Below are 21,553 nucleotides of genomic sequence, written 5' to 3'. Positions count from 1 at the left end.
TTCCAAACACTCTGGGACTAGGCTGTCTAACCTGCACAAATTATTAAGCTTCAAGATCTTTGTTTAAATATACCAAACCTTCTATTTAATTAAAACCCAGATAGGATGACAGAGTCATTCTCAATTTTGTCACAAAAATGTTAATTCCTTCTTTATTTTTTGCCTTAATAAAATCGTTTTTGTTCTGAATAATAACTAATGACTTATACATTTTTCTAAAATTAGTGTTGCTATACTTTACATCCGTTTTTCTGTTTCTATTAATAACATAAAAATGGATAGTCTCGGAGTGAATAGATTTTGGATCTTTCTTATGTAACCAGAGTTTAAAATGTTAGTGGGGAAAGCAATCAATTTGTATTTTTCTTAAAACCCGAATACATTATCTTATAACTACCACAGAATTTAAAACTTATTGAGAACAAACTTTGTGGGAATTATTTTAGTTCTTGGAGACTCCTGTATTTTAATGAGAAATGCATCAGAAAAAATAAAGAAAAATGTCTCTAGATTCCTCAAGGAATGAAGTTGCTTTATAAAAAAGTCATATTTGGGCCTATGGATTAAATGGGAAGAAGAATGTTGTAAATCCACGGTTCATTCTGGAATACAGTTTAGCAACTTGCAGAATATTAGACTCTTTGACCCAATTCTCCCACTTCTAGGCATTTTCCCTATGAGGATAATCCCACAAGAATGAAAAGATGCAAGCACATGAATATTTCTTATAAATCTGTTTTTAATATAGAAGAATTAGAAACATCCCAAATATCCATCAGTAGGGAACTGATTAAGTAAATTATTGCACAGACAAAAATAAAATTCTCAAGCTACTTGATGTAGCTCAATATTTAGTGACATGAAATATATACTGATTCCGTTTATGTAAAATTATATCCTTCTTTTTAGAAAAACATTCATTGAAATGTTATTTGAGGTTATTGACGGGGAATGGAATTTTGATGATTTTTTCCATATGCATCTTTTTGTTTTTATATTTCTATTATGAATATGTATAATTTTAATGAAAAATGCAAATACATAGGCAAATTGCATAGAATAAAGTAAAATCTAATTGAAAACATACTGCTTAGAACTATTTACAACAGCAAATCTAACTGTAGTCAATTTGGGATCAGTTGGTCTAAAGTAAGAAGAAAGTTAGGAATACTGTAGAAAGAATTTTTTATGAAAATCAAAATTTAAAAATAATTTTATAAGATAATATAAACAGCATGACACAGAATGTCATATCCACCCCAGCTTGATTGAGTTATGATTGACAGGTAAAAATTGTAAAAGGAATCTTCAAATATTTCATGGGAAATTTTGTATGATCTTTCGATTCTTTTTTTCCACGAACTTTCTGAAGTGTCCTCATATGTATTTAAGGTGTACAACAAATTTTTACATATGTATACATTGTGAGATATTTACCACAATCAAACGAATATATCTATCACCGTACCTAATTACCATTTTTAATGTGTGTGTGGTGAGAACACTTGAGATCTACTCTTTCAGCAAATTTCAAGTATACAATGCATTACTGTTAACTACAGTGACCATGCTGTACGTTAGGTTTTCAGAACTTATTCATCGTTTAACTGAAAGTTTATATCCTTTCACCAACCTCTCCCCTCCCCTCACCCCTTCCTGCCTCAAGCTCCAGGTATCAGCCTTTCTACTCTCTGTTACTATGAGACGGGCTTTTTTCCCTTAGATTTCACATATAAGTAAGGTCATGCAGTATTTGTCTTTCTGTCCTCAAGGTTCAACCAAATGACAGAATTTTCTTTTTAAGTTTGAGTAGAGTTCCGTTGTATATATATGTATATACACACCACCTTTTCTTTCCCATTCATCTGTCACCGGACACTTACGTTGTTTCCCTGTCTTAGCTACTGTGAATAATGTTGCAATAAACATGGGAGTGCGGATATCCCTTCATGATAGTGATTTTATTTCCTTTGGATATATACTCAGAAGTAGGATTGCTGGATCATACAGGAGTTCTATTTTTAAATTTTTGAGAAACTCCCATGTTTTTTTCCCATAATGGCTATTCTAATTTAGACTCCCATCAACATTGTACAAGGGTTTGCTTTTCTCTGCATCTTTGTTTTCTTTAGACTTTTTGAAAATTGCCATCCTAACAGGTGTGAAGTGATATCTTACTGTGGTTTTAATTTGTATTTCCCTGATAATTAGGGATGTTAATCATCTTTTCATGTACCTGCTGGCCATTTTTATGTCTTCTCTGGAAAAGTGTATATTCAGGTTCTTTGCCCATTTTGAACTGAGTTATTTGTTTTATAAATTCCTTACGTATTTTGAATCTTAATCCCTTGTTGGATATATGGTCTGAAATTATTTTCTACCATTCCATAGGCTTTTCATTTTGTTGATTGTTTCCTTTGCTGTGAAGAAATTTTTTAGTTTGATATAGTTCCACATTTTTATTTTTGTTTTGTTGACTGTGCTTTTGATGTCAAATTCAAAAAAATCATTGCCAAGATGATTTTCAGTTGATTTTTGTTCATGGTGTAAGCTAAAGTTCAGTTTCATTCATTTTGCATGTGGATATCCAGTTTTCTAAATACCATTTGTTGAAGAAACTATCTTTTTCCATCGTGTATTCTTGGAGCCTTTGTTGAAAATTAATTGACTATATATTCGTGGATTTATTTATGAGCTCTCTATTTGTATTCTGTTTTATTGTGTGTCTGTTTTTATGCCAGTACTATACTATTTTGATTACCATAACTTTGTAATATAATTTGAGATCAAGAAGTGTGACGTCTTTAGCTTTGTTCTTCTTGCTCAAGATTGCTTCAGCTACTTGGGGTCTTTTGTGGTTTTATACAAATTTTATGATTGTTTTTTCTATTTCTGTGAAAAATGCAATTTGAATAGGAATTTCATTGAATCTGTACGTCGCTTTGGGACATTTTAACAATATTAGTTCTCTGCATCTATGAATGCAAGATATCTTTCCGATGATTTGTATCTTTTTCAATTTTTTTAAATCGGTGTTTTATAGTTTTCAGTGTACAGGTCTTTCATCTCCTTGGTTATATTTTTTTCCTAAGTATTTTATTCTTTTTGATGCTATTGTAAACAGGCTTGTTTAATTTCTTTTTCAGATAGTTCATTGTTAATGTATAGAAACACAACTAATTTTTTGTATGTTGATTTTGCATCTTTCAATTTTACTGAATTCATTTATTAGTTCTAACAGTTTTTTGGTGGAGTATTTAGGGTTTTCTATATATAAGATCATGTCATCAGCAAGCAGAGAAAATTTTACTTTTTCCTCTCTGATTTAGATGCCTTTTATTTCTTCTTCTTGCTTAATTGCTCTGGCATGGGCTTCCAATATTTTATTGAATAGAAGTGGTGAGAATGGGCACCCTTGCCTTTCAGCTTTTCACACTGAGTGACAAGCTGTGGTCTTGTCATATGAAGCTTTTATTATATTGAGGTACATTCCTTCTAAATCTAATTTGTTTGGAGTTTTTATGATTAAAGTATGCTGAATTGTGTCAAATGTTTTTCTGCATCTACTGAAATGATCACGTGATTTTTATTATTCATTTTGATAACATGTTGCATCATATTTATTGATTTGCATATGTTAAAACATCCTTGTATCCCAGTGATAAACCACACTTGATTATGGTAAATTATCCTGTGAATTTTGCTGCTGTTGAATTCAGCTTGCTAGTGTTAGTTGAGGATTTTTGCATTTATGTTTATTGGGAATATTGGACTATAATTTTCTTTTTTTGTAGTGTCCTTGTTTAGCTTTGGTATCAGGGTAATGCTGGACTCATAAAATGAGTTTGGAAGTATTCCCTCTTCTTCAATTTTCTGAAAAAGTTTGAGAAGAATTGATATTAACTCTTTAAATATTTGATATAGAAAGAGCCTCAGCTGGGATCTAGTTTGAAGCACTAAGAAACATAAGACAGAAATTTGAAAAGAGCCCCTATCAGAACAACATGAATTTTTCTAAAATTGATGCAAGAACAAATGTTAAGTTTATGGTGATACATAGGCTGAAGAATGATGACATCATTGATGCTTTACAAAAAGTTCATGGGGACAGTGACCCAAAGAAATCAGCAGTTTACAAATAGATAACTCATTTTAAGAAGGGATGAGAAGATGTTGAAGATGAAGGCTGCAGTGGCAGACCATCCACATCAATTTGTGAGGAAAAAATTAATCCTGTTCATGCCCTAATTGAAGAGGCTCGGCGATTAACAACAGAAACAATAGCCAACACCATAGACATCTCAATTGGTTTAGTTTACATAATTTTGACTGAAAAATTACAGTTGGGGAAACTTTCCTCTCAGTAGGTACCAGAACTGTTGTGCCCAGATCAGCTGCAGATGAGAGCAGAGCTTTCAATGGAAATTTAAACAGGTGGAATCAAGATCCTGAAGCATTTCTTAAAAGAACTGTAACAGGGAATGACACATGGCTTTATCAATATGATCCTGCCGACAAAGCACAATCAAAACAATGGCTACTGAGAGGTGGAAGTGGTTCAGTCAAAGCAAAAGTGGACTGGTCAAGAGCAAAGGTCACGGCAACGGTCTTTTGGGATGCTCATGGCACTTTCCTTATTGACTTCCTGGAGGGCCAAAGAACTATAACATCTTGTTAGGAGAGTGTTCTGAGAACGTTAGCCAAGGCTTTAGCAGAGAAACGCCCGGAAAGCTTCACCAGAGAGTCCTTCTCCACCACAACCATGCTCCTGCTCATTCTTCCTACCCAACAAGGGCAATTTTGTGAGTTTTGATGGGAAATCATTAGGCATGCATCTTACAGTCCTGATTTGGCTTCTTCTGACTTCTTTTCATTTCCTAATTTTAAAAAATCTTTAAAGGGAACCCATTTTTCTTCAGTTAATAATATAAAAAAGATGAATTGACATGGTTAAATTCCCAAAACCCTAAGTTCTCTAGAAATGGACTAAATGGCTGATACCATTTACAAACTTGTCTTGAACTTGATGGAGCTTATGTTAAGAAATAAAGGTTATATTTTTAATTTTTATCTTTTAATTCCATTTTCCACAAACTTTTTGAAGTTCCCTTATATTAGAAGACATATTTCTCCAAAAGACTTTTTTTGTTTTTCATGACTCCTCATTCTTGATTATTAGAATACTGTTAGTGAGCATGGAGTCATGGTTACATTTCATAAGACAACAGTCTTCACAGACTTTATTCTTTTTAATGACCTTTGGTTAAAATCTCATCCCAGACTTTGAGGAATTGCCTACTGTAACAAATAATGGCAACACATTCTAGTGTATACTATAGGCTAAAGCTAATGGAAACATGAGTAGGTAGAAAAAATAAGCTAATAATATTCATTGAGTGCTTTTTGTGTACTAAGTACCTGTAACTGCAGATGTGGTGGAAATAGCAAGAGAACTAGAATGAGAAGTGGAGCCTGAAGATATGACTGAATTGCTGCAATCTCAGGATAAAACTTTTAACAGATAAAGAATTGGTTCTTATAGATGAGCAAAGAAAGTGGTTTCTTAAGATGGAATCTACTGGTATGAACATAGTTGAAATGACAACAAAGGATTTAGAATATTACATAAACTTAGATGATAGTGTAGCAGTAGGGTTTGAGAGGATTGACTCCAATTCTGAAAAAAATTCTACTGCTGTTAAAATGCTACCAAACATCATTGGGTGCTACAGAGAAATCTTTTGTGAAAGGAAGAGTCAACTAATGTGGCCAACTTCATTGTTGTTGTCTTATTTTAAGAAATTGCCTCAACCATCCAACCTTCAGCAACCATCACCCTGATCAGTCAGCAGCCATCAACATCAAGGCAAAAAGGTATATGACTTGTTGAAGGCTCAGATAATTCCACCATCTTTCAATGTGAGATCCCTGCATCACTGTTGGCACCACCAGATGGACTTTGGACTTCCCAGCCTCAGAAACTATAAGCAATAAATTTCCTTTTTTTTAAATAAATCACCCTGTTTCAGGTATTTTGTTATAAGCAGCAGAAATAGACTAACATGTAGGTCAAACATTGCTTTCCAAAGATTCCTGATGATTGAATTCAACCACACAGTATCGACATCTTCCACATTAGGCTAAAAGCTGTTTGCTCGGGCTGGCGCGTGGCTCACTCGGGAGAGTGTGGTGCTGATAACAACAAGGCCATGGGTTCGGACCCAATATAGGGATGGCCGGTTAGCTCATTGGTTGAGCGTGGTGCTGACAACACCAAGTCAAGGGTTAAGATCCCCTTACCGTTCATCTTTTAAAAAAAAGAAATTAAAAATAAAATAAAATAAAAGTTCTTTGCTCTTTGAAGGCAGGCACGAGTCATAGTTGATTCTTATACATTTTCTTATTCACTACTGAACTTAAAAATAAGAGTTTATACTGAGTGAGCTACATTAGTGAATAATTGGAAGATATAGGGGTCAATAGTAATTTTATTTGGGATTGCATCTAGATGTATTAAGTGAAAAATCTGAGTCTCTCATTATAATTCTTGTGGAAAAATTAGTCTGATGTCCCCAAACAAAAGACGCTTCATTTTTATAAGCCACTGTCAAGGACTGGATGACAAAGATACATCTCACCTTGAACTTTGTTTAGTTCTAAAGAATTAAATGAATAAGGACAGTAATGCTTCTTCCCTCAATTATGATAAATTGTCTTATATTTTATATCATGTTAGAGAGCAAGGGAAGTAACGGTTCTTTTTGTTGCTTTTTAATTTATCTTTGCTTTTACATAGCTCTTGAAATTAGAAGACATACGTGGTTTGTAGAAGTCAAGTTTATAAGATCTTAATCAATGTAATATGATAATATGTCATCTAATTGAGGCCTGTTTTGCCTTCCTTTTCTACATAATGGGGGCATGGTAAGTAATACGGGATATTAAGTTAACTGGCAATATTTTACTATTCAAGCCTAGCATGAAAATCAATTTCCCATTGATTTTATTTAGTTTGGTGCAACAGGAAGTAGGTAACTAAAGAAAGGGACTAAAGTACTAATTGAATATAGCTTCTTTCCTTAGTCATTTATCCTTAGAAACCAATAAATATTTATTCAGCACTCTGTAGAAAAATGAAATTCTTTTTTTTTTTTTTTTTTTTTTTTTTTTGTCGTTTTTTTCGTGACCGGCACTCAGCCAATGAGTGCACCGGTCAGTCCTATATAGGATCCGAACCCGCGGCGGGAGCGTCGCCGCACTGCCAGCGCAGCACTCTACCAAGTGCGCCACGGGCTCGGCCCAGAAAAATGAAATTCTTTCATCAGATAAAATTTTCATTTTAAACAAGTGATTATATTGCTGTTCAAGAAATAACTGATCAGATTATGGAGTAGAATTTGTCTAACGACTTCACTGTAGGTGTTAATGTAATTTAAATTTTCATTCTCTTTTACTTTTTTTTTCACAGTTATTTTTTATAACTTGGTGGTTTCAAGAAAAATAGGACCTGTCATAGGAAGAGTTCTTTCTGTCCTGAGTGCTACCAGCCAGGTGATATGGGGACAGAGAGAAAAGTTTTCCAATGGACTGGTGTGCACTAAATATTTGTTTCCTTTTATTTTTTCTTCAAGCACTCTTGGACTGCATATCCTTTTGGAGATGCCCCAGTTGTGGAAAATCACAATTATGCTAATTAAATCAAATGATTTAACAAATGCAAAGTGCTTAGAATAGCTCCTGGAACTTTGTTAAGTTCTTGCTAAATACTAATTATATTGTAGGTCCCTAATTCCTTTTCTGAAACTCTTGGAGTCAGATGCATTTTGGAATTCAGAATATTTTGGACTTTAAAACAGAAATAAATGCACTGTATTTTGCATAATATTGCCAGCACCCCAAAATTAAACACACTTGTATTTCTACAGTGAAACACATGAATATTTGCACAAGGTGTATTATCAATACTCTCATGTTAATTCAGGTGAGATTTTGCTATTAAATAAATTATTTTAAAACTTTTGGTTTTTAAAGCTTTTTGGATTTTGTAATTACAGATACAGGGTTATAAATTTATATCATCATCATCATCATTAGTTTTTTGTTATAACTTATTTCTGAAACCTACCTTTTCTTTTTGGCACTGGATAGGGCCTAAGTAAATAAGAAAGCAAATAAAATTCTGAGAATCCTCTAGTTAAAAAAAAAGCCCACACTTCATTTCTAAGGGATTTTTCTTACATGAGAAAGACTCCACCAGACGCATGACAGGTAACTGATTTCGTCAGAATTTTCCCTGGGAAATTATATATACTGGCATTTTACTGATCAAAACATCCTTAGCTCCAGACAAACCCAAATTTGAATTCTGGCTCTGCTACTTTAGGGAGTGGGCCAACCAACATGTTCTGTGAATATCAAGGAAGAGCAGTTCAAGCATCAGCAAATATTAAATAATCCAATTTACCTTCCAGCCCTGAAAGCACATGGGACAAAGAAGGGCATCTTAATTTAAATATCCACAGAGACACGTAAAACCCTTGAATTAGTATGGGCATTTGAATTTTATTGTCATTACTTTGGGAATTTACCAAGAAAACATTTCTAAAGTCTCTTAAAATAACAGTTAAAATTTATCCATATATTGACCATTCTAGACCTTTTTATTCCTTTATGTAGAAACAAATTTCCACAGGGCATAATTTTTCTTCTGCATAAAAAAATTCTTTAATATTTCTTGTAGTGCATTTTTGTTAGTAATAAATTCTCTCAGATTTTGTGGACTGAGTGTCTTTATCAACTTTCATTATTGAGAGAGATTTTCACTGGCCACAGAATTTTAGGTTGAGTTTCTTTCATAACTTTAAGGGTGCCATTCCATTGTCCTCTGATTTGCATAGTTTCTTTCTTTCTTTCTTTCTTTCTTTCTTTCTTTCTTTCTTTCTTTCTTTCTTTCTCTCTTTCTTTCTTTCTCTCTTTCTCTCTTTCTCTCTTTCTCTCTTTCTCTCTTTCTTTCTCTCTTTCTCTTTTTTTCTTTCTTGGGAAATTTATTTAATGTAAATGCTTATTTCAATAAAAAAGAAAGATCTCAAATCAGCAATCACTTTTGCACCTTGAGAAACTAAGCCCAGACCTAGCAAAGGAAGTAAATAATAAAAATTAGAGCATAGATAAAAGACATAAGACAATAGAAAAAAATAGGGAAAGTCAATGAAACCAAAAGTTGGTACTTTGAAAAGATCCATAAAATTGACAAATCTTTACCTAGATGGACTAAGAAAAAAGAGAAGACTCAAATAACTAAAATCAGAAATGAAAGAAGGGTCATTACAAGCAAATTTACAGAAATCAAAAGAATTACAACAGAATACTGTGAATAATTGTTGGTCATCAAATTAGATCATCTAGATGAAATGAATAAATTCCTTGAAACACACCACCCACCAAGACTGAATTATGAAAAAACAGAGTTTTAACAAAACTATAGCTAGTAAGATGCCAATTACTCAAAATTATTTTCACATTTTAAAAATCAATAATAATTCCTTAACACAATCAAACATCAAACATGTTTAAATTTCTCCAATTCTCTCCACCCCCCTTTCTTTCTTACAATTCATTTGTTTACATCAGGATCCAAACAAGTTCTGCTTGTTGCATTGGTTACTATGTCTGCTGTCTCTTAAATTTCTTTTAATCTATAGGTTCCCCCTTCATCTAATTTTTCCCACTTTACCCTGTAAAGTTTCCCAAGGTCTGGAATTGCTGGCTCCATCCCAGTAGTGTCATTTAACATGTTCTGCCATCCCCTGTGTTTCTTGAGGATTGGTTGCTGGACCCTGAGGCTTGGTCTCACTCAGGTTAGATTTGGCATCAGAAGTATATGTTCTTACTGCAGGAGGCCCATATTGTCTGATCATCTCTCTGTGACATTAGCAGACATTGATGATCATTTGCTAGATCCATCATTTCAATAGGAGTACCAATAGGTATTCAATAGAATACCATATTCTAATTATTTTATTCCCTCTTTATTTACCAGCTGGGATACTTTACTGTACATATATGTTCCCTCCTCAGCTATTTATGGTTATCCTGAGGAAAAATTCATATAGGAAAGACAGGATAAATGCTTGATTCTTCCCTTTTACTTCCTAGTTTGAGAAAAATGGATTGTTTCCCTATCCTTTTCCAAAGAGACTGTTTGTTTGCTTTTGTTTCAATGTCATTATGTTTTTTTTTTTTTTTGAGGTGGTGTGATTTAGTTTCTTTCTCTTTCTCATTTGCATTTTTGTTCTGCCAGTGGGTTTTGTTCTTTCTTGGGTATTCATTGTAGTGATTATCATTTTTTGGATTCCAGGTGCAGGACTCCCTTAAGGATTTCTTGCATAGCTTATCATGTGGTAGTGAACTCCCTTAGTTTTATTCTGGAAAATACACTATTTCTCCCTCATTTCTGAAAGGTAGCCTTGCTGGGTATAATATTCTTGGCTGGCAGGTTTTTTTAGTATTTTGAATATATCATCTCATTTTCTTCTGGCCTGTACAGTTTCTGCGGAGAAGTCTGCTGTTAGTGTGATAGGGGCTCCCTAGTATCTATGCGTTGATGTGTGGTCATCAGGTAGAGAAGTTGCTTCTTCTATTACTCTGGAGTGTGCTTTGAGGAGAGATGTCCTCTTCTTTGTCCAGTCTCTGCTGGTGACTCTCCTTGTGTCAATACAGTTGAGTGTTTGGTGGGCTGACCACAAGGTGGCTGTGGCGGGCCACCCACACAGAAGTGGTGTTTTGGGAGTGTTCTTAGTCTGCTTCTGAGCAGGGGATGCTGCCCTTAGCTCCTGCCTAGGATTCCAGGCATGCTCCTTGCCTGCTTCCAGGCAGAGGGGGCTGCTGGTTTGCATAGTTTCTTATAAAAATCTGTGAATATTCTGTTCTTTATTCTTCTGTAGTAATGTGTCCTTTTTCTCTGATTGCTTTCAAGATTTTCTCTTCATCACTTGTTTTCGATAATTTTATTTTCTTTATGTTTATCCTGCTTTCATTGACTAAAACTCTTGAATCTGCATTTACAGTGTCCATCAAATTGGGAAAATATTTTGTCATTGATTCTTCAGATATTTTCTCTAATCGTCCCTCTCCTTATGGAACTCCAATTACATGTGTTAGACTGCTTGATATTGTCAGTGGTGCTCTATTCATTCTTTTGTTCAGTCTGTTTTCTCTGTGTTTAATTTTATTTATTTATTTTATTTATTTATTTATTTATTTGTCTTTTTTGTGACTGGTACTCAGCCAGTGAGTGCATTGGCCACTCCTATTTAGGATCCGAACCCGCGGCGGGAGCGTCACTGCGCTCCCAGCGCCGCACTCTCCCGAGTGTGCCATGGGCTCGGCCCTCTCTGTGTTTAATTTTAGATAGTACATATCTTCAAGCTCTTTCCTTTATGTGGTGTCTAATCTGTTAATCCTATCACTGAGTTTTTTATTTATAATGTTTTTCAGCTCTAGAAGCTTCATTGTTTCCTTTTTATGTTTTCCTTTTCTCTCCTCATTGTGTTTATGTTTTCTTTTAAATCCTTGAGCATATTGAACATATTTGTAATAGTTGTTTAAAGTCTCTATCTGCTACTTCTGTCATCTGTGTCATTTCTGGGTCTCTTTCTATTGACTAATATTTCTCCTGTTTATGTGTCACATTTTCCTGCTTATTCATATGTCTGTTAGTTTTTTTATTAGATACTTCACTTGCAAATTTTGGATTGTTGAGTGCTGGGTGTTGTATTCATTTAAAGAATGTTGGACTTTGTTCTGTTAAGCAGTTAAGTTACTTTGCAATTAACTTGATTTTTTAACGTCTTTGTAAGCTTTCTAAGGGCAAGTCTAGAGTAGCCTTTTTGTGAGGCAATTTAGCCTCACTACTAAGGTGTGACCTTCCCCAGATTTCTACTGAATGACCTATGTATTTAACAAAGTCTCCACCTGGGCCGTATGTGAGTAATTTGTGAGCCCTGAGAATTGTTTGAATTATAGCTCCTTGGCAATTGTTCATTCCCTGGCACTTATTCTTTGCCTGGCCTCATGGAATGTCTCCCTACCCAAGTGCAGACTGGCATTCTCCCAAAATCTCAAGGAGATTCCCTAACAGATTCCCAGAACCATTTTAAAAAATAACTCCCTCCTCTCCACTACTATGGCCCATAAATATTAGCCTCCAGTTCCTCCTTACACTTCAAGCTCTGTCTTTTTAACTCAGCAAAATTTCCAATGTCTGTTTGCTGTTTGCCTCCATATTGCAATCCACAGTATGTGTTTCTCTTCTCTCACGGATCACAGTTTTGTGCTGCCTAATACTTAATGTTTAAAGATAATTGTTTTATATATTTTTCAGTTTTCTAGTTGTGTATAGCAGAAGGCAATTCTGTAGCTTCAGCCACTATTTGGCTCTGTAACCTGGACAAGTTGCTTAATCCATCCAAACTTCACTTTTGTCATTAGTAAATGAGGATAATATTCAATAATTTATAGTGTGATAAAGGTTAAATGAGATAATGTGTCAAGTACTCTGCCCATCTTAAGTTCTCAGTAAAAGGAAGCTGCTATCAACAATTTAAAGTAGACAGACTCACTAGAAAACTTTACAGAATCATTATGCAATTTCAGATTGAAATATTCTCTCATTGAGTGACTTCTATTTCCTTTTTTCTTTTTTTCCTTTCCTCTATACTCATCCACTCACAAAACTTGGCTAAGTTCCCATACTTCTAGGCTGAACAATAGAAAGGGAAAATAGGCAGAAAATTTATGAGCTTGAGAGTTTGCAAGTGGCTATAGGCAACAAAATACAATATACTTGGAAAACTAGCTAAGCCTGGTTGAACAGCAGCAAGAGAGATTTATATATGAAAGAGGAAAGAGTTAGGGGGTGACAATAAACAAGCCAAAGCTGGAACAATTCATGAACCTGAGAAGTTTGTAATTAAGATGACTTCACCTTCAAGTAATGGTAAATCCTTAGTCAAAGTAGCTAGAAAAACAGTAAATGCATTATTTTATATAATACATATATAATGCATTTGTAATACACACCTGTCCAGAGGGAGGGTGTGTTCCAGGTACATTATACCAGTTCCTTGGCTGTGCCTCTGCTTCTCTGTGATTTTTTTGGGCTCTGCCTGATTCTGTTAGCTTCATCTTCACACTGTCATGACTTGACAGCATCTGGAAAAAGAGGAATAATCTCATCCCATTCTCTTTTTTTTTTTTGGAGTAGATAAATCTTTACCAGAAGTCCCTCTTGCCATTGCCTAGCACAGATTCTCTCACTGGCTAAAGTTAAATGCCTGTTCTTAAACCAGGAGATGGGTTATCTGACTGGCTTATGCTGATCATGTGAGGTAAATAGATGTTGGGGAGTCAATTACTGTGACTACCAAAAGAAAAAAGTAGACTTTTTAAGATATAAAGTAAGCGGGAGCTGTGCGTGTTATTTTGCTTTGTATGAAACAGTTATTAGTGTCATTTTGGTGGTTGATGAAGGGGTGTTAGGTGACACCTTAAAGAGTAAAAGAGATCTACAAAAAATTGCAGTGCTTGGCCTTGGAGACCTCCCTCCCACTGTGGAACCTTTATGTGGACAATTCTGGGTTGCTGTGGAATTAATGACCATTCTATCCTGTGACACTCCTATCCTGAGCAGGGAGACTGTGGCTCTTGGTTAAACTGATGTTTATTAATTGAGTTAGATTTAACCGACTTGAAAGCTTGCCTTTATTCTCAGTCTATTTTAAATTGATCACAGCAAAATTTTAAGAAAATGAGTCAGTTAGGAAGAGAAAATTATATTTTAGTTACAAAGTTGGAAGGTCCACCAGCTGTTGCTTAGTTGGCATAATCTTGAAAGCATTTTACTCTAAGTAATTATAGGAAAATTGTAAAAGTAAAAGGAATGACTCCAGGAAAGTACTTTTACTAAAGTGGAAAGATCAGGTAGCTTTAGGAGCTGGCAAAGATAATTTTTAATAGAAATCAAACTTCAAAACTTTAAAAAAAAATGTTTTTAATTTCAAGTACTTCTGACTAAAAACATTAATGCACTTACCTTTAATGTAAAGAGTATTTTCTCATGCTGAAACTTAAACTGAATATGAAATAGTGTTGAATTTTGTCAAATGCTTCAAATTCTTTCATGATCAAAAGCTCTTAACAAACTAGGAATGAAAGGAAATTACCTCAACATAATAAAGACCATGTATGAAAAGCCCACAGCTAATATCATACTCAACAGTGAAAACTTAAAAGCTTTTCCTTTAAGATTAGAGGCAAAGGAAGGATGCCCACTCTCACCACTTCAACATAGTACTTGAAGTCCTAGCCAGAGCAATTAGGCAAGAAAAAGAAGTAAAACATCCAAATTGGAAAGGAAGAAGTAACATTATCTCGGTTTGCAGATAACATGATCTTATGTATAGAAAACCCTAAAGACAATGGTAGATCTAATTTAAAAATTCAATAAAGTCATAGGATACAAAATCAACATGCAAAAATTAGTTGTGTTTCTACATGCTAATAATGAACTATCTGAAAGGGAATTAAGAAAACAACCCCATTTAGGACAGCATCAAAAAGAATAAAATACTTAGGAATAAACTTAACTAAGCAGGTGAAAGACTTGTACACTGAAAACTATAAAACATTGATGAAAGAAATTAAAGAAGACATAAACAAATGGAAAGACATCCCATGCTCATTAACAGAAATAATTAATATTGTTAAAATGCCCATAGTGCCTAAAGTGATCTACATATTCAATACAATCTCTATCAAAATCCCAAAGATTTTTTTTGCAGAAATAGAAAAAACAATTCTAAAGTTCATATGGAACCACAAAGGATCCCAAATAGCCAAAAGAATCTTGAGAAAGAAAAACAAAACTAGAGGCATCACACCTCCAGATTTCATAATATATTACAAAGCTATAGTAAGTAAAACAGTATGTACTGGCATAAAGACAGATATATAGACCATTGGAACAGAATAGAGACCCAAAATAAACCTATGTATATGTAGTCAACTGATCTTTGACAAAGGTGCTAAGAATACACAGTGAAAAAAGATAGTCTTTTCAACAAACTGTGCTGGAAAAACTGAATATCCACATGCAAAAGAATGAAATTGAACCTTTATCTTAAACCATACAAAAAACTCAACTCAAAATAGATTGAAGACTGAAATGTAAGACTTGGAATTGTAAAACTCCTAGAAGAAAGAGTAGGGGGAGAACTTCATGACATTGAGCTTGACAATTATTTCTTGGGTATGACACCAAAAGCACTGGCAACAAAAGCAAAAATAATCAAATGAGACTATAGCAAAGTAAAAAGCTTTGCACAGCATAGGAAATGATTATCAGAGTGAAAAAGCAACCCATGGAATGGGTGAAAAATATCTGGAAATCATATATCTGATAAGGGGTTAATATCCAAAATATATAAGGAACTCCTATAACTCAATAGCAAACCAAACCAAACCAAACAACAACAAAACACAAACCAAAAATAAAAAAACCAAAACCCAAATAACACGATTAAAAAAATGGGCAAAGGACTCAGATAGACATCTCTTCAAATAAGACATACAATAGGTCAAAAGTGTATAAAAAGATGCTTAACATCACTAATCATCAGAAAAATGCAAATCAAAATCACAATGAGGTATCACCTCACACCTGTTAAGATGCCTATTATAAAAAAAAAAGAGAATTTTTGGTGATGATTTGAAGAAATTGGAACCCGGTACAGTGTTGGTAAGAATGTGAAATCTTGCAACTGCTATGGAAAACACTATGGAAGTTCCTCAAAAAAATTAAAAATAGAACTGCCATATGATCCAGCAATCTCATTTCTGGATATTTATCCAAGAGAATTGAAATGAGGATCTCAAAGGGACATTTGCATTCCCATGTTCATTGCAGCATTATTCACAATAGCCAAGATGGAGAACCAACCTAAATGCACATGGATGGATGAATGGATAAAGATAATGTGGTATATATACATATTATAGAATATTATTCAGCCTTAAAAGAGAAGATAATTCTGTAATATGTTACAGCATGGATGAACCTGGAGGACATTATGCTAAGTGAAATAAGCCAGTTATAGAAGGAATAATGCTGCATAATTTCACTTAAATGAGGTCAAAATTTGTCAAACTCATAGAAGAAGCGTGTAAAATGGTGGTTGCCAGGGGCTGGGGGAGGGGCAAATGGGGAGTTGCTGTTCAAAGTGTCAGTTATGCAAGATGAATAAGTTCTAGAGATCTGCTGTACATCATGCCTGTAGTTAAAAATACTGTATTGCACACCTAAAGTTTTGATAAAAGGGTAGATCCCATGCTGAATGTTTTTACTGCAATAAAAACAAGACTTCAACCAGAAAGTGTAGTGATCTCTTTAATCTTGTTTACAGCAATTTATTCAGCTGAAGAGTTCAGTGGAAGAAAAGTTAAAGTGAAGGCAACAAGAAGAGAATATCCATCATCTAAATATTCCATCAGAGGGCTTTATTTTATTTTTTCTTTTTGGACATGCTTTGAAGGAACTGGTAGCAAATGATAAATGTGCTATCTTGTGTATTTTGATGTTTTAAAAGCTCTTCCAAAATTTCTAGAATACAATAGCATAAAGGTCAAGCTTTTCAGGGCGATAATTATTTTTGAATGACATTTAGCCATCAATTTTAATATATGCCATCTTCTAAAATAACACTAAAATGGCTGATTTTCCAAGTTTATAAATACTAAATTAATCTCCTTAATCAGAAGCACCATGATAGAAGTAATGTGAGAGCAACAACTTCCAGTAATCAGAAATGCAGATTTTTTTTTAAAAAGACTGAATATAAAGTAAAAAAGTCAAGTGTACCAAGAAGTATAAAATATGACTTGACTTAGAGGTGCTGTCTGGCCAGGGTTTAATTAGTTAAGTTTGCGGTTAAGCTTAAGCAGGAAGTACTTACTCCTAAGGCACTGAGTACTAAAAATACACCAGGCATTGTTCTAAGCAATTTCTGCACAGTAATTCGTTTCAGACTTTCAACAACCCTATAAAGTAGGTACTATTATCCCCATTTTGTAGATAGAAGAACTGAGACACAGCAAAGTTAAGTGGTGAGCACAGGATCATCTAGCTGATGAATGTTGGGGCCAAAATTGAACCCAGGCAGTTTGACACTAGTGCTCATATACTCAACCACTATATAATTTGATCCCAGAAGTGGGGACTAAGCTACCTGAGATCAGCTCCTGCTACATTCAGGATCTTCAGTAATGCAGTGCTAGATACAAGACTGCTTAGAGGTTAAGGGCAGAGGTTAAGGACCAGCCCCTGCCATTTGGTTGCCATGTGACTGTGGGTAGGTTACTTATCTTTTCTCTATACCTCTGTTTCCTCACCAGTAATACTGAGCTAATAATTGTGTCTAGCTGTTGCCAAAATTTAGTGTGCATAAGATCCCTAGAAGGTTAAAACTGTGGCACGGCCCAGTTATCTGCATTTTGTTTTATCTATTATTGAAACATAACTGATTATACATATTTGTGGGACGCATAGTTGAATAGCAACACCTGTGTACAATCAGTGATGATCAAATCAGGATAACGAGCATGTTCATCATTATAAAATGTAATTATTCTGGGAGCAATAATCAGCTACAATGTATATCGACAAAATAAAATTAAAAAAAAAAATAATAAAAAAATAAAAATAAAATTAAAAAAAAAATAATAAAAAAAATAAAAAAAAATAAAATTACCAATAAGAAGACAAAAATAAATAAATAAATAAATAAATAAAATGTAATTATTCTTTGTGTCCCCTACCCAATTCTCACTAACCCTCCCCCTCCCCTTTCCCACCTCTAGTAAACACAGTTCCGATCTCTCCTTCTGAAAGTTCAACATATGATTGTAATTGCTTGCTTACCTTTTTCTTTCTTTCTCTTTCTTTCTTTCCTTCCTTCCCTCCTTCTTTCTTTCTTTGCTCCCACTTATGAGTGATGACATGCAGTATTTCTCCTTCTGTGCCTGGCTTGTTTCACTTATGATTTTCTTCAGTTTCATCTATGCTGCTGCAAATGGCCTAATTTCATTCTTTTTATGGCTGAGTAGTAGTCCGTTGTGTATATATCTCACATCTTCCTCATCCAGTCATCTGTCGATGGGCATCTAGGTTGGTTCCATATCTTAGCTATTGTAAATAGAGCTGTGATAAACATGGTAGTGCAGGTATCTCTTTGACAAGATGATTTCCTTTCTTGGGTATATACCCAGTAGCAGGACTGTAGTCAACAGATCTTCTACAAAGACACCAAGAACATACATTGGGGAAAGGACAGCCTCTTCAGCAAATGGTTCTGGGAAAACTGGATATCCATGTGTAGAACAATGAAACTAGACCCATACATCTCACCATATACCAAAGTCAACTCCAAATGTATTATAGTCTTAAATGTAAGACCTGAAATTATAAAATTTCTAGAAGAAAACATAGGGGAAACAGTTCAGGATGTAGGACTGGACAAAGACTTTATGAATAAGACCCCAAAAGCACAGACAAGAAAAGAAAAACTAAATAAATGGGATTATATCAAACTAAAAAGCTTCTACACAGAAAAGGAAACAATCGATAAAGTGAAAAGACAACCTACAGAATGAGAGAAAACATTTGCAAACTATACATTCGATAAGGGATTAATATCTAGAATATACAAGTAATTAAAAAAGCTTAACAGTTAAAAAAAAATCCAATTTAAAAATGAGCAAAGGAGCTGAATAGACATTTCTCAAAAGAAGACACACAAATGGCCAACAAGTATATGAAAAAAATGTTCAATATCACTAATCATTAGGAAAATGCAAATCAAAACCGCATCAAGGTATCATCTCACTCCAGTTAGACTGGCTATTATCAAAAAGGCAGAGAATAACAAATGCTGATCAGGATGCAAAGAAAGGGGGACCCTGCTACACTGTTGTTGGGACTGTAAATTAGTACAGCTATTACAGAAAACAGTACGGAGGCTTCTCAAACAACTATGGAATCTGCATTTTAAATAAACACCACAAATAATACTGGTACAATCTGTCCTAGGCCCCCTTTTGGGAAATAGTGAGTTGTATCTCATATGAGAGATGAGATCATGCCTGTGACACACTGGGCACAGACCTGGCACATGATTGGTGGGCAGAAGTGTCAGCTCTTGTCTATTTCAGAGTTACAGAGACAGACCTAAGTCAGGACGGGAGGGACCTCAGATCTCAGATGATACCCCAGATGAATGGACACCGTATGCTAGAACAGTGATGGTGACAACAACCAAGATGATGATGAAGATGATCAATACTCTTGTACCCTCTATTTTGGAATAGGTATCATAAGGAGGAGAAGAAAGGGGAGATTACCATTTCCTCTGTTCTCATCCCCAAATCTCCTTAAAAGGACTTAATTAGCTTTCTCTTCAGGTTTAACAAAAGAGATCTGCTCTAATTTTAATGGTCCCTCTGCTCATTCTCTCCACGTATTTCCTTGCTTGCTTGCATATGCCGATTACCTTTACTGGGAATAATCTTTCAATCTGCAATTCAGTGTAAAAACAACATCGTCAAGATGAGGTAATGTTTAGTTTGAATATGTTTCAGCAAGGTGTCATTAGTTAGCTGTTCAACAAATGCATACACCTAATAAATCCTTCCTTGCTTTGATAGGGCAAAGTAGTGAAGGAAACTGGAGGTCTTACCATACCTAAAATAAGGGAAAAAAATCTGTGAGGAGAGGGAAGCAGGATAAGATGCAGAAAGACTACTGAAGATGGAGTAGTAAGCTGTGCCTAGCTTTGAGTGACTTTGTTCTTTCTGCTGGGCTGGTGCCCTTTGGAGCCCTAAGGAATGGTAGATTTGTCACAGACACAGGCAGCTCTTTCAAATAACCTATGACCTTTCCTTAAACTCATTTTTTTCCCAAGTTCCTTTAATTTAGTTTTCAATGGATCCAGCACTATATTGTGGTGTCATGTCTAGGCCACAGGTATCTAGTCTTATAATAGATTCACAGTCTATATTATAACTAAATGTGGTGGATGTATTTAAAGACTGATGTAACAATTTTTATACTACCAACAAATTATCTTAAAGTAGAAAATTTATAAACTGTATTCCAGTTTCCTATATGCTAGAAATCACAGTGTATGAACATACACTGGAAGTGTTCAGGGACTGTAGCTTGGATTCTGTTAGAAAACAAAAGGAAGGCTCTATGTCCCTGGAAGTACAGCATGCAGTTTGGAATTAGGCTTACCAGGCATAGGATTTGTGTGACCTTTTGCAAATCACTTAACATTTCTGAACCTCAGTCTCTTCATCTGTAAAATAAAGAGTCATGAGAAGTAAGTAAAATAATGCACGTAAAATGCCTATTACAGTGTCTGGTACATAACACAGACACATTCAAGATGTAGCAGCTTTTATTACAATTTCCTAGATGTTTACCTTTCTCTGTATTAGCTTGGTATATGCTCAGGGAATTATTATATATTAAAAAATTGAACTCTTAGCTTCTAAAATTTTGTGTGTATGGTTCTTGATATTTAAAAATATATAGTGAATGTCATAGTCAGTGCTTATCTTATTCTCAGCCTTACAGTCACCTAGAAAATGGCCTGATGCTTGAAAGTGCAGCCAGTATCTTGTAACCATGAGAACAAATGATAACATCTAATAATAGTGGAACAGAAAGACTGGGAGAACCTGAGACCCTGATGGAATCATTGAGTAATTGTATTAGCTGTAGACTGCCTATCTCTGTACTTAAACCCCTATTTGTTTAAGTCACTATAATTTGATTTCTGTTACTTGCAGACAAATGCACTCTGGTTAATTAATAAAAGCTAAATAATTCTGGATGAGATAAGAAGAGTCACACCTCACCTTCTGCTCTGTAAAACAAATGACTCAGTTGACATAATGAAGTGTGGCTGAAAGTAAGTAGAAACTGGGGTCATCAAAACTCACTGGGGTAGAGCGGCCAGAGGATCTTTTAAGAACTACAATACCTATTGTTCAATTTTGTTTGCAATGTTGCATTGCCTTATTAATATTTTGTAAATTAAATCTTTTAGAAATTAGAGGAAGGTCGAATTTCTCATTTGGGTCAAAAAGGTGCATAACAGAGAGCGCTTATGTGGAAATAGCAGTTTCAAGTTCAAGTTGACTTTAGAAACTAAGTCCACATGGAAGTAACAGAAATTTTTGGATGAGCTCTATTTGGGCTTGCATAGGTTGTGGTATGTAGGGTTGGGATTTGAACAAATTTTACTTGGATATTTGGAGTTGGAATGCTTCTGGCTGATATTTGGATCATGTGTCTTTAATTCTATGATTTTACAGCAAATTGGCTAAATCCTAACAGCATATATTTACCACTAAGACATCAGAATGCTTTTAAACATGTTTTATTTTTCCTCTTCTTCATGGAGGAAAACCCAAAGATAAAATGGTGAATTTTGGG

This window comes from Cynocephalus volans, chromosome 12 (assembly GCF_027409185.1).
Source record: "Cynocephalus volans isolate mCynVol1 chromosome 12, mCynVol1.pri, whole genome shotgun sequence".
NCBI lineage: Eukaryota > Metazoa > Chordata > Mammalia > Dermoptera > Cynocephalidae > Cynocephalus > Cynocephalus volans.
This window is presented reverse-complemented; position numbering follows the sequence as displayed.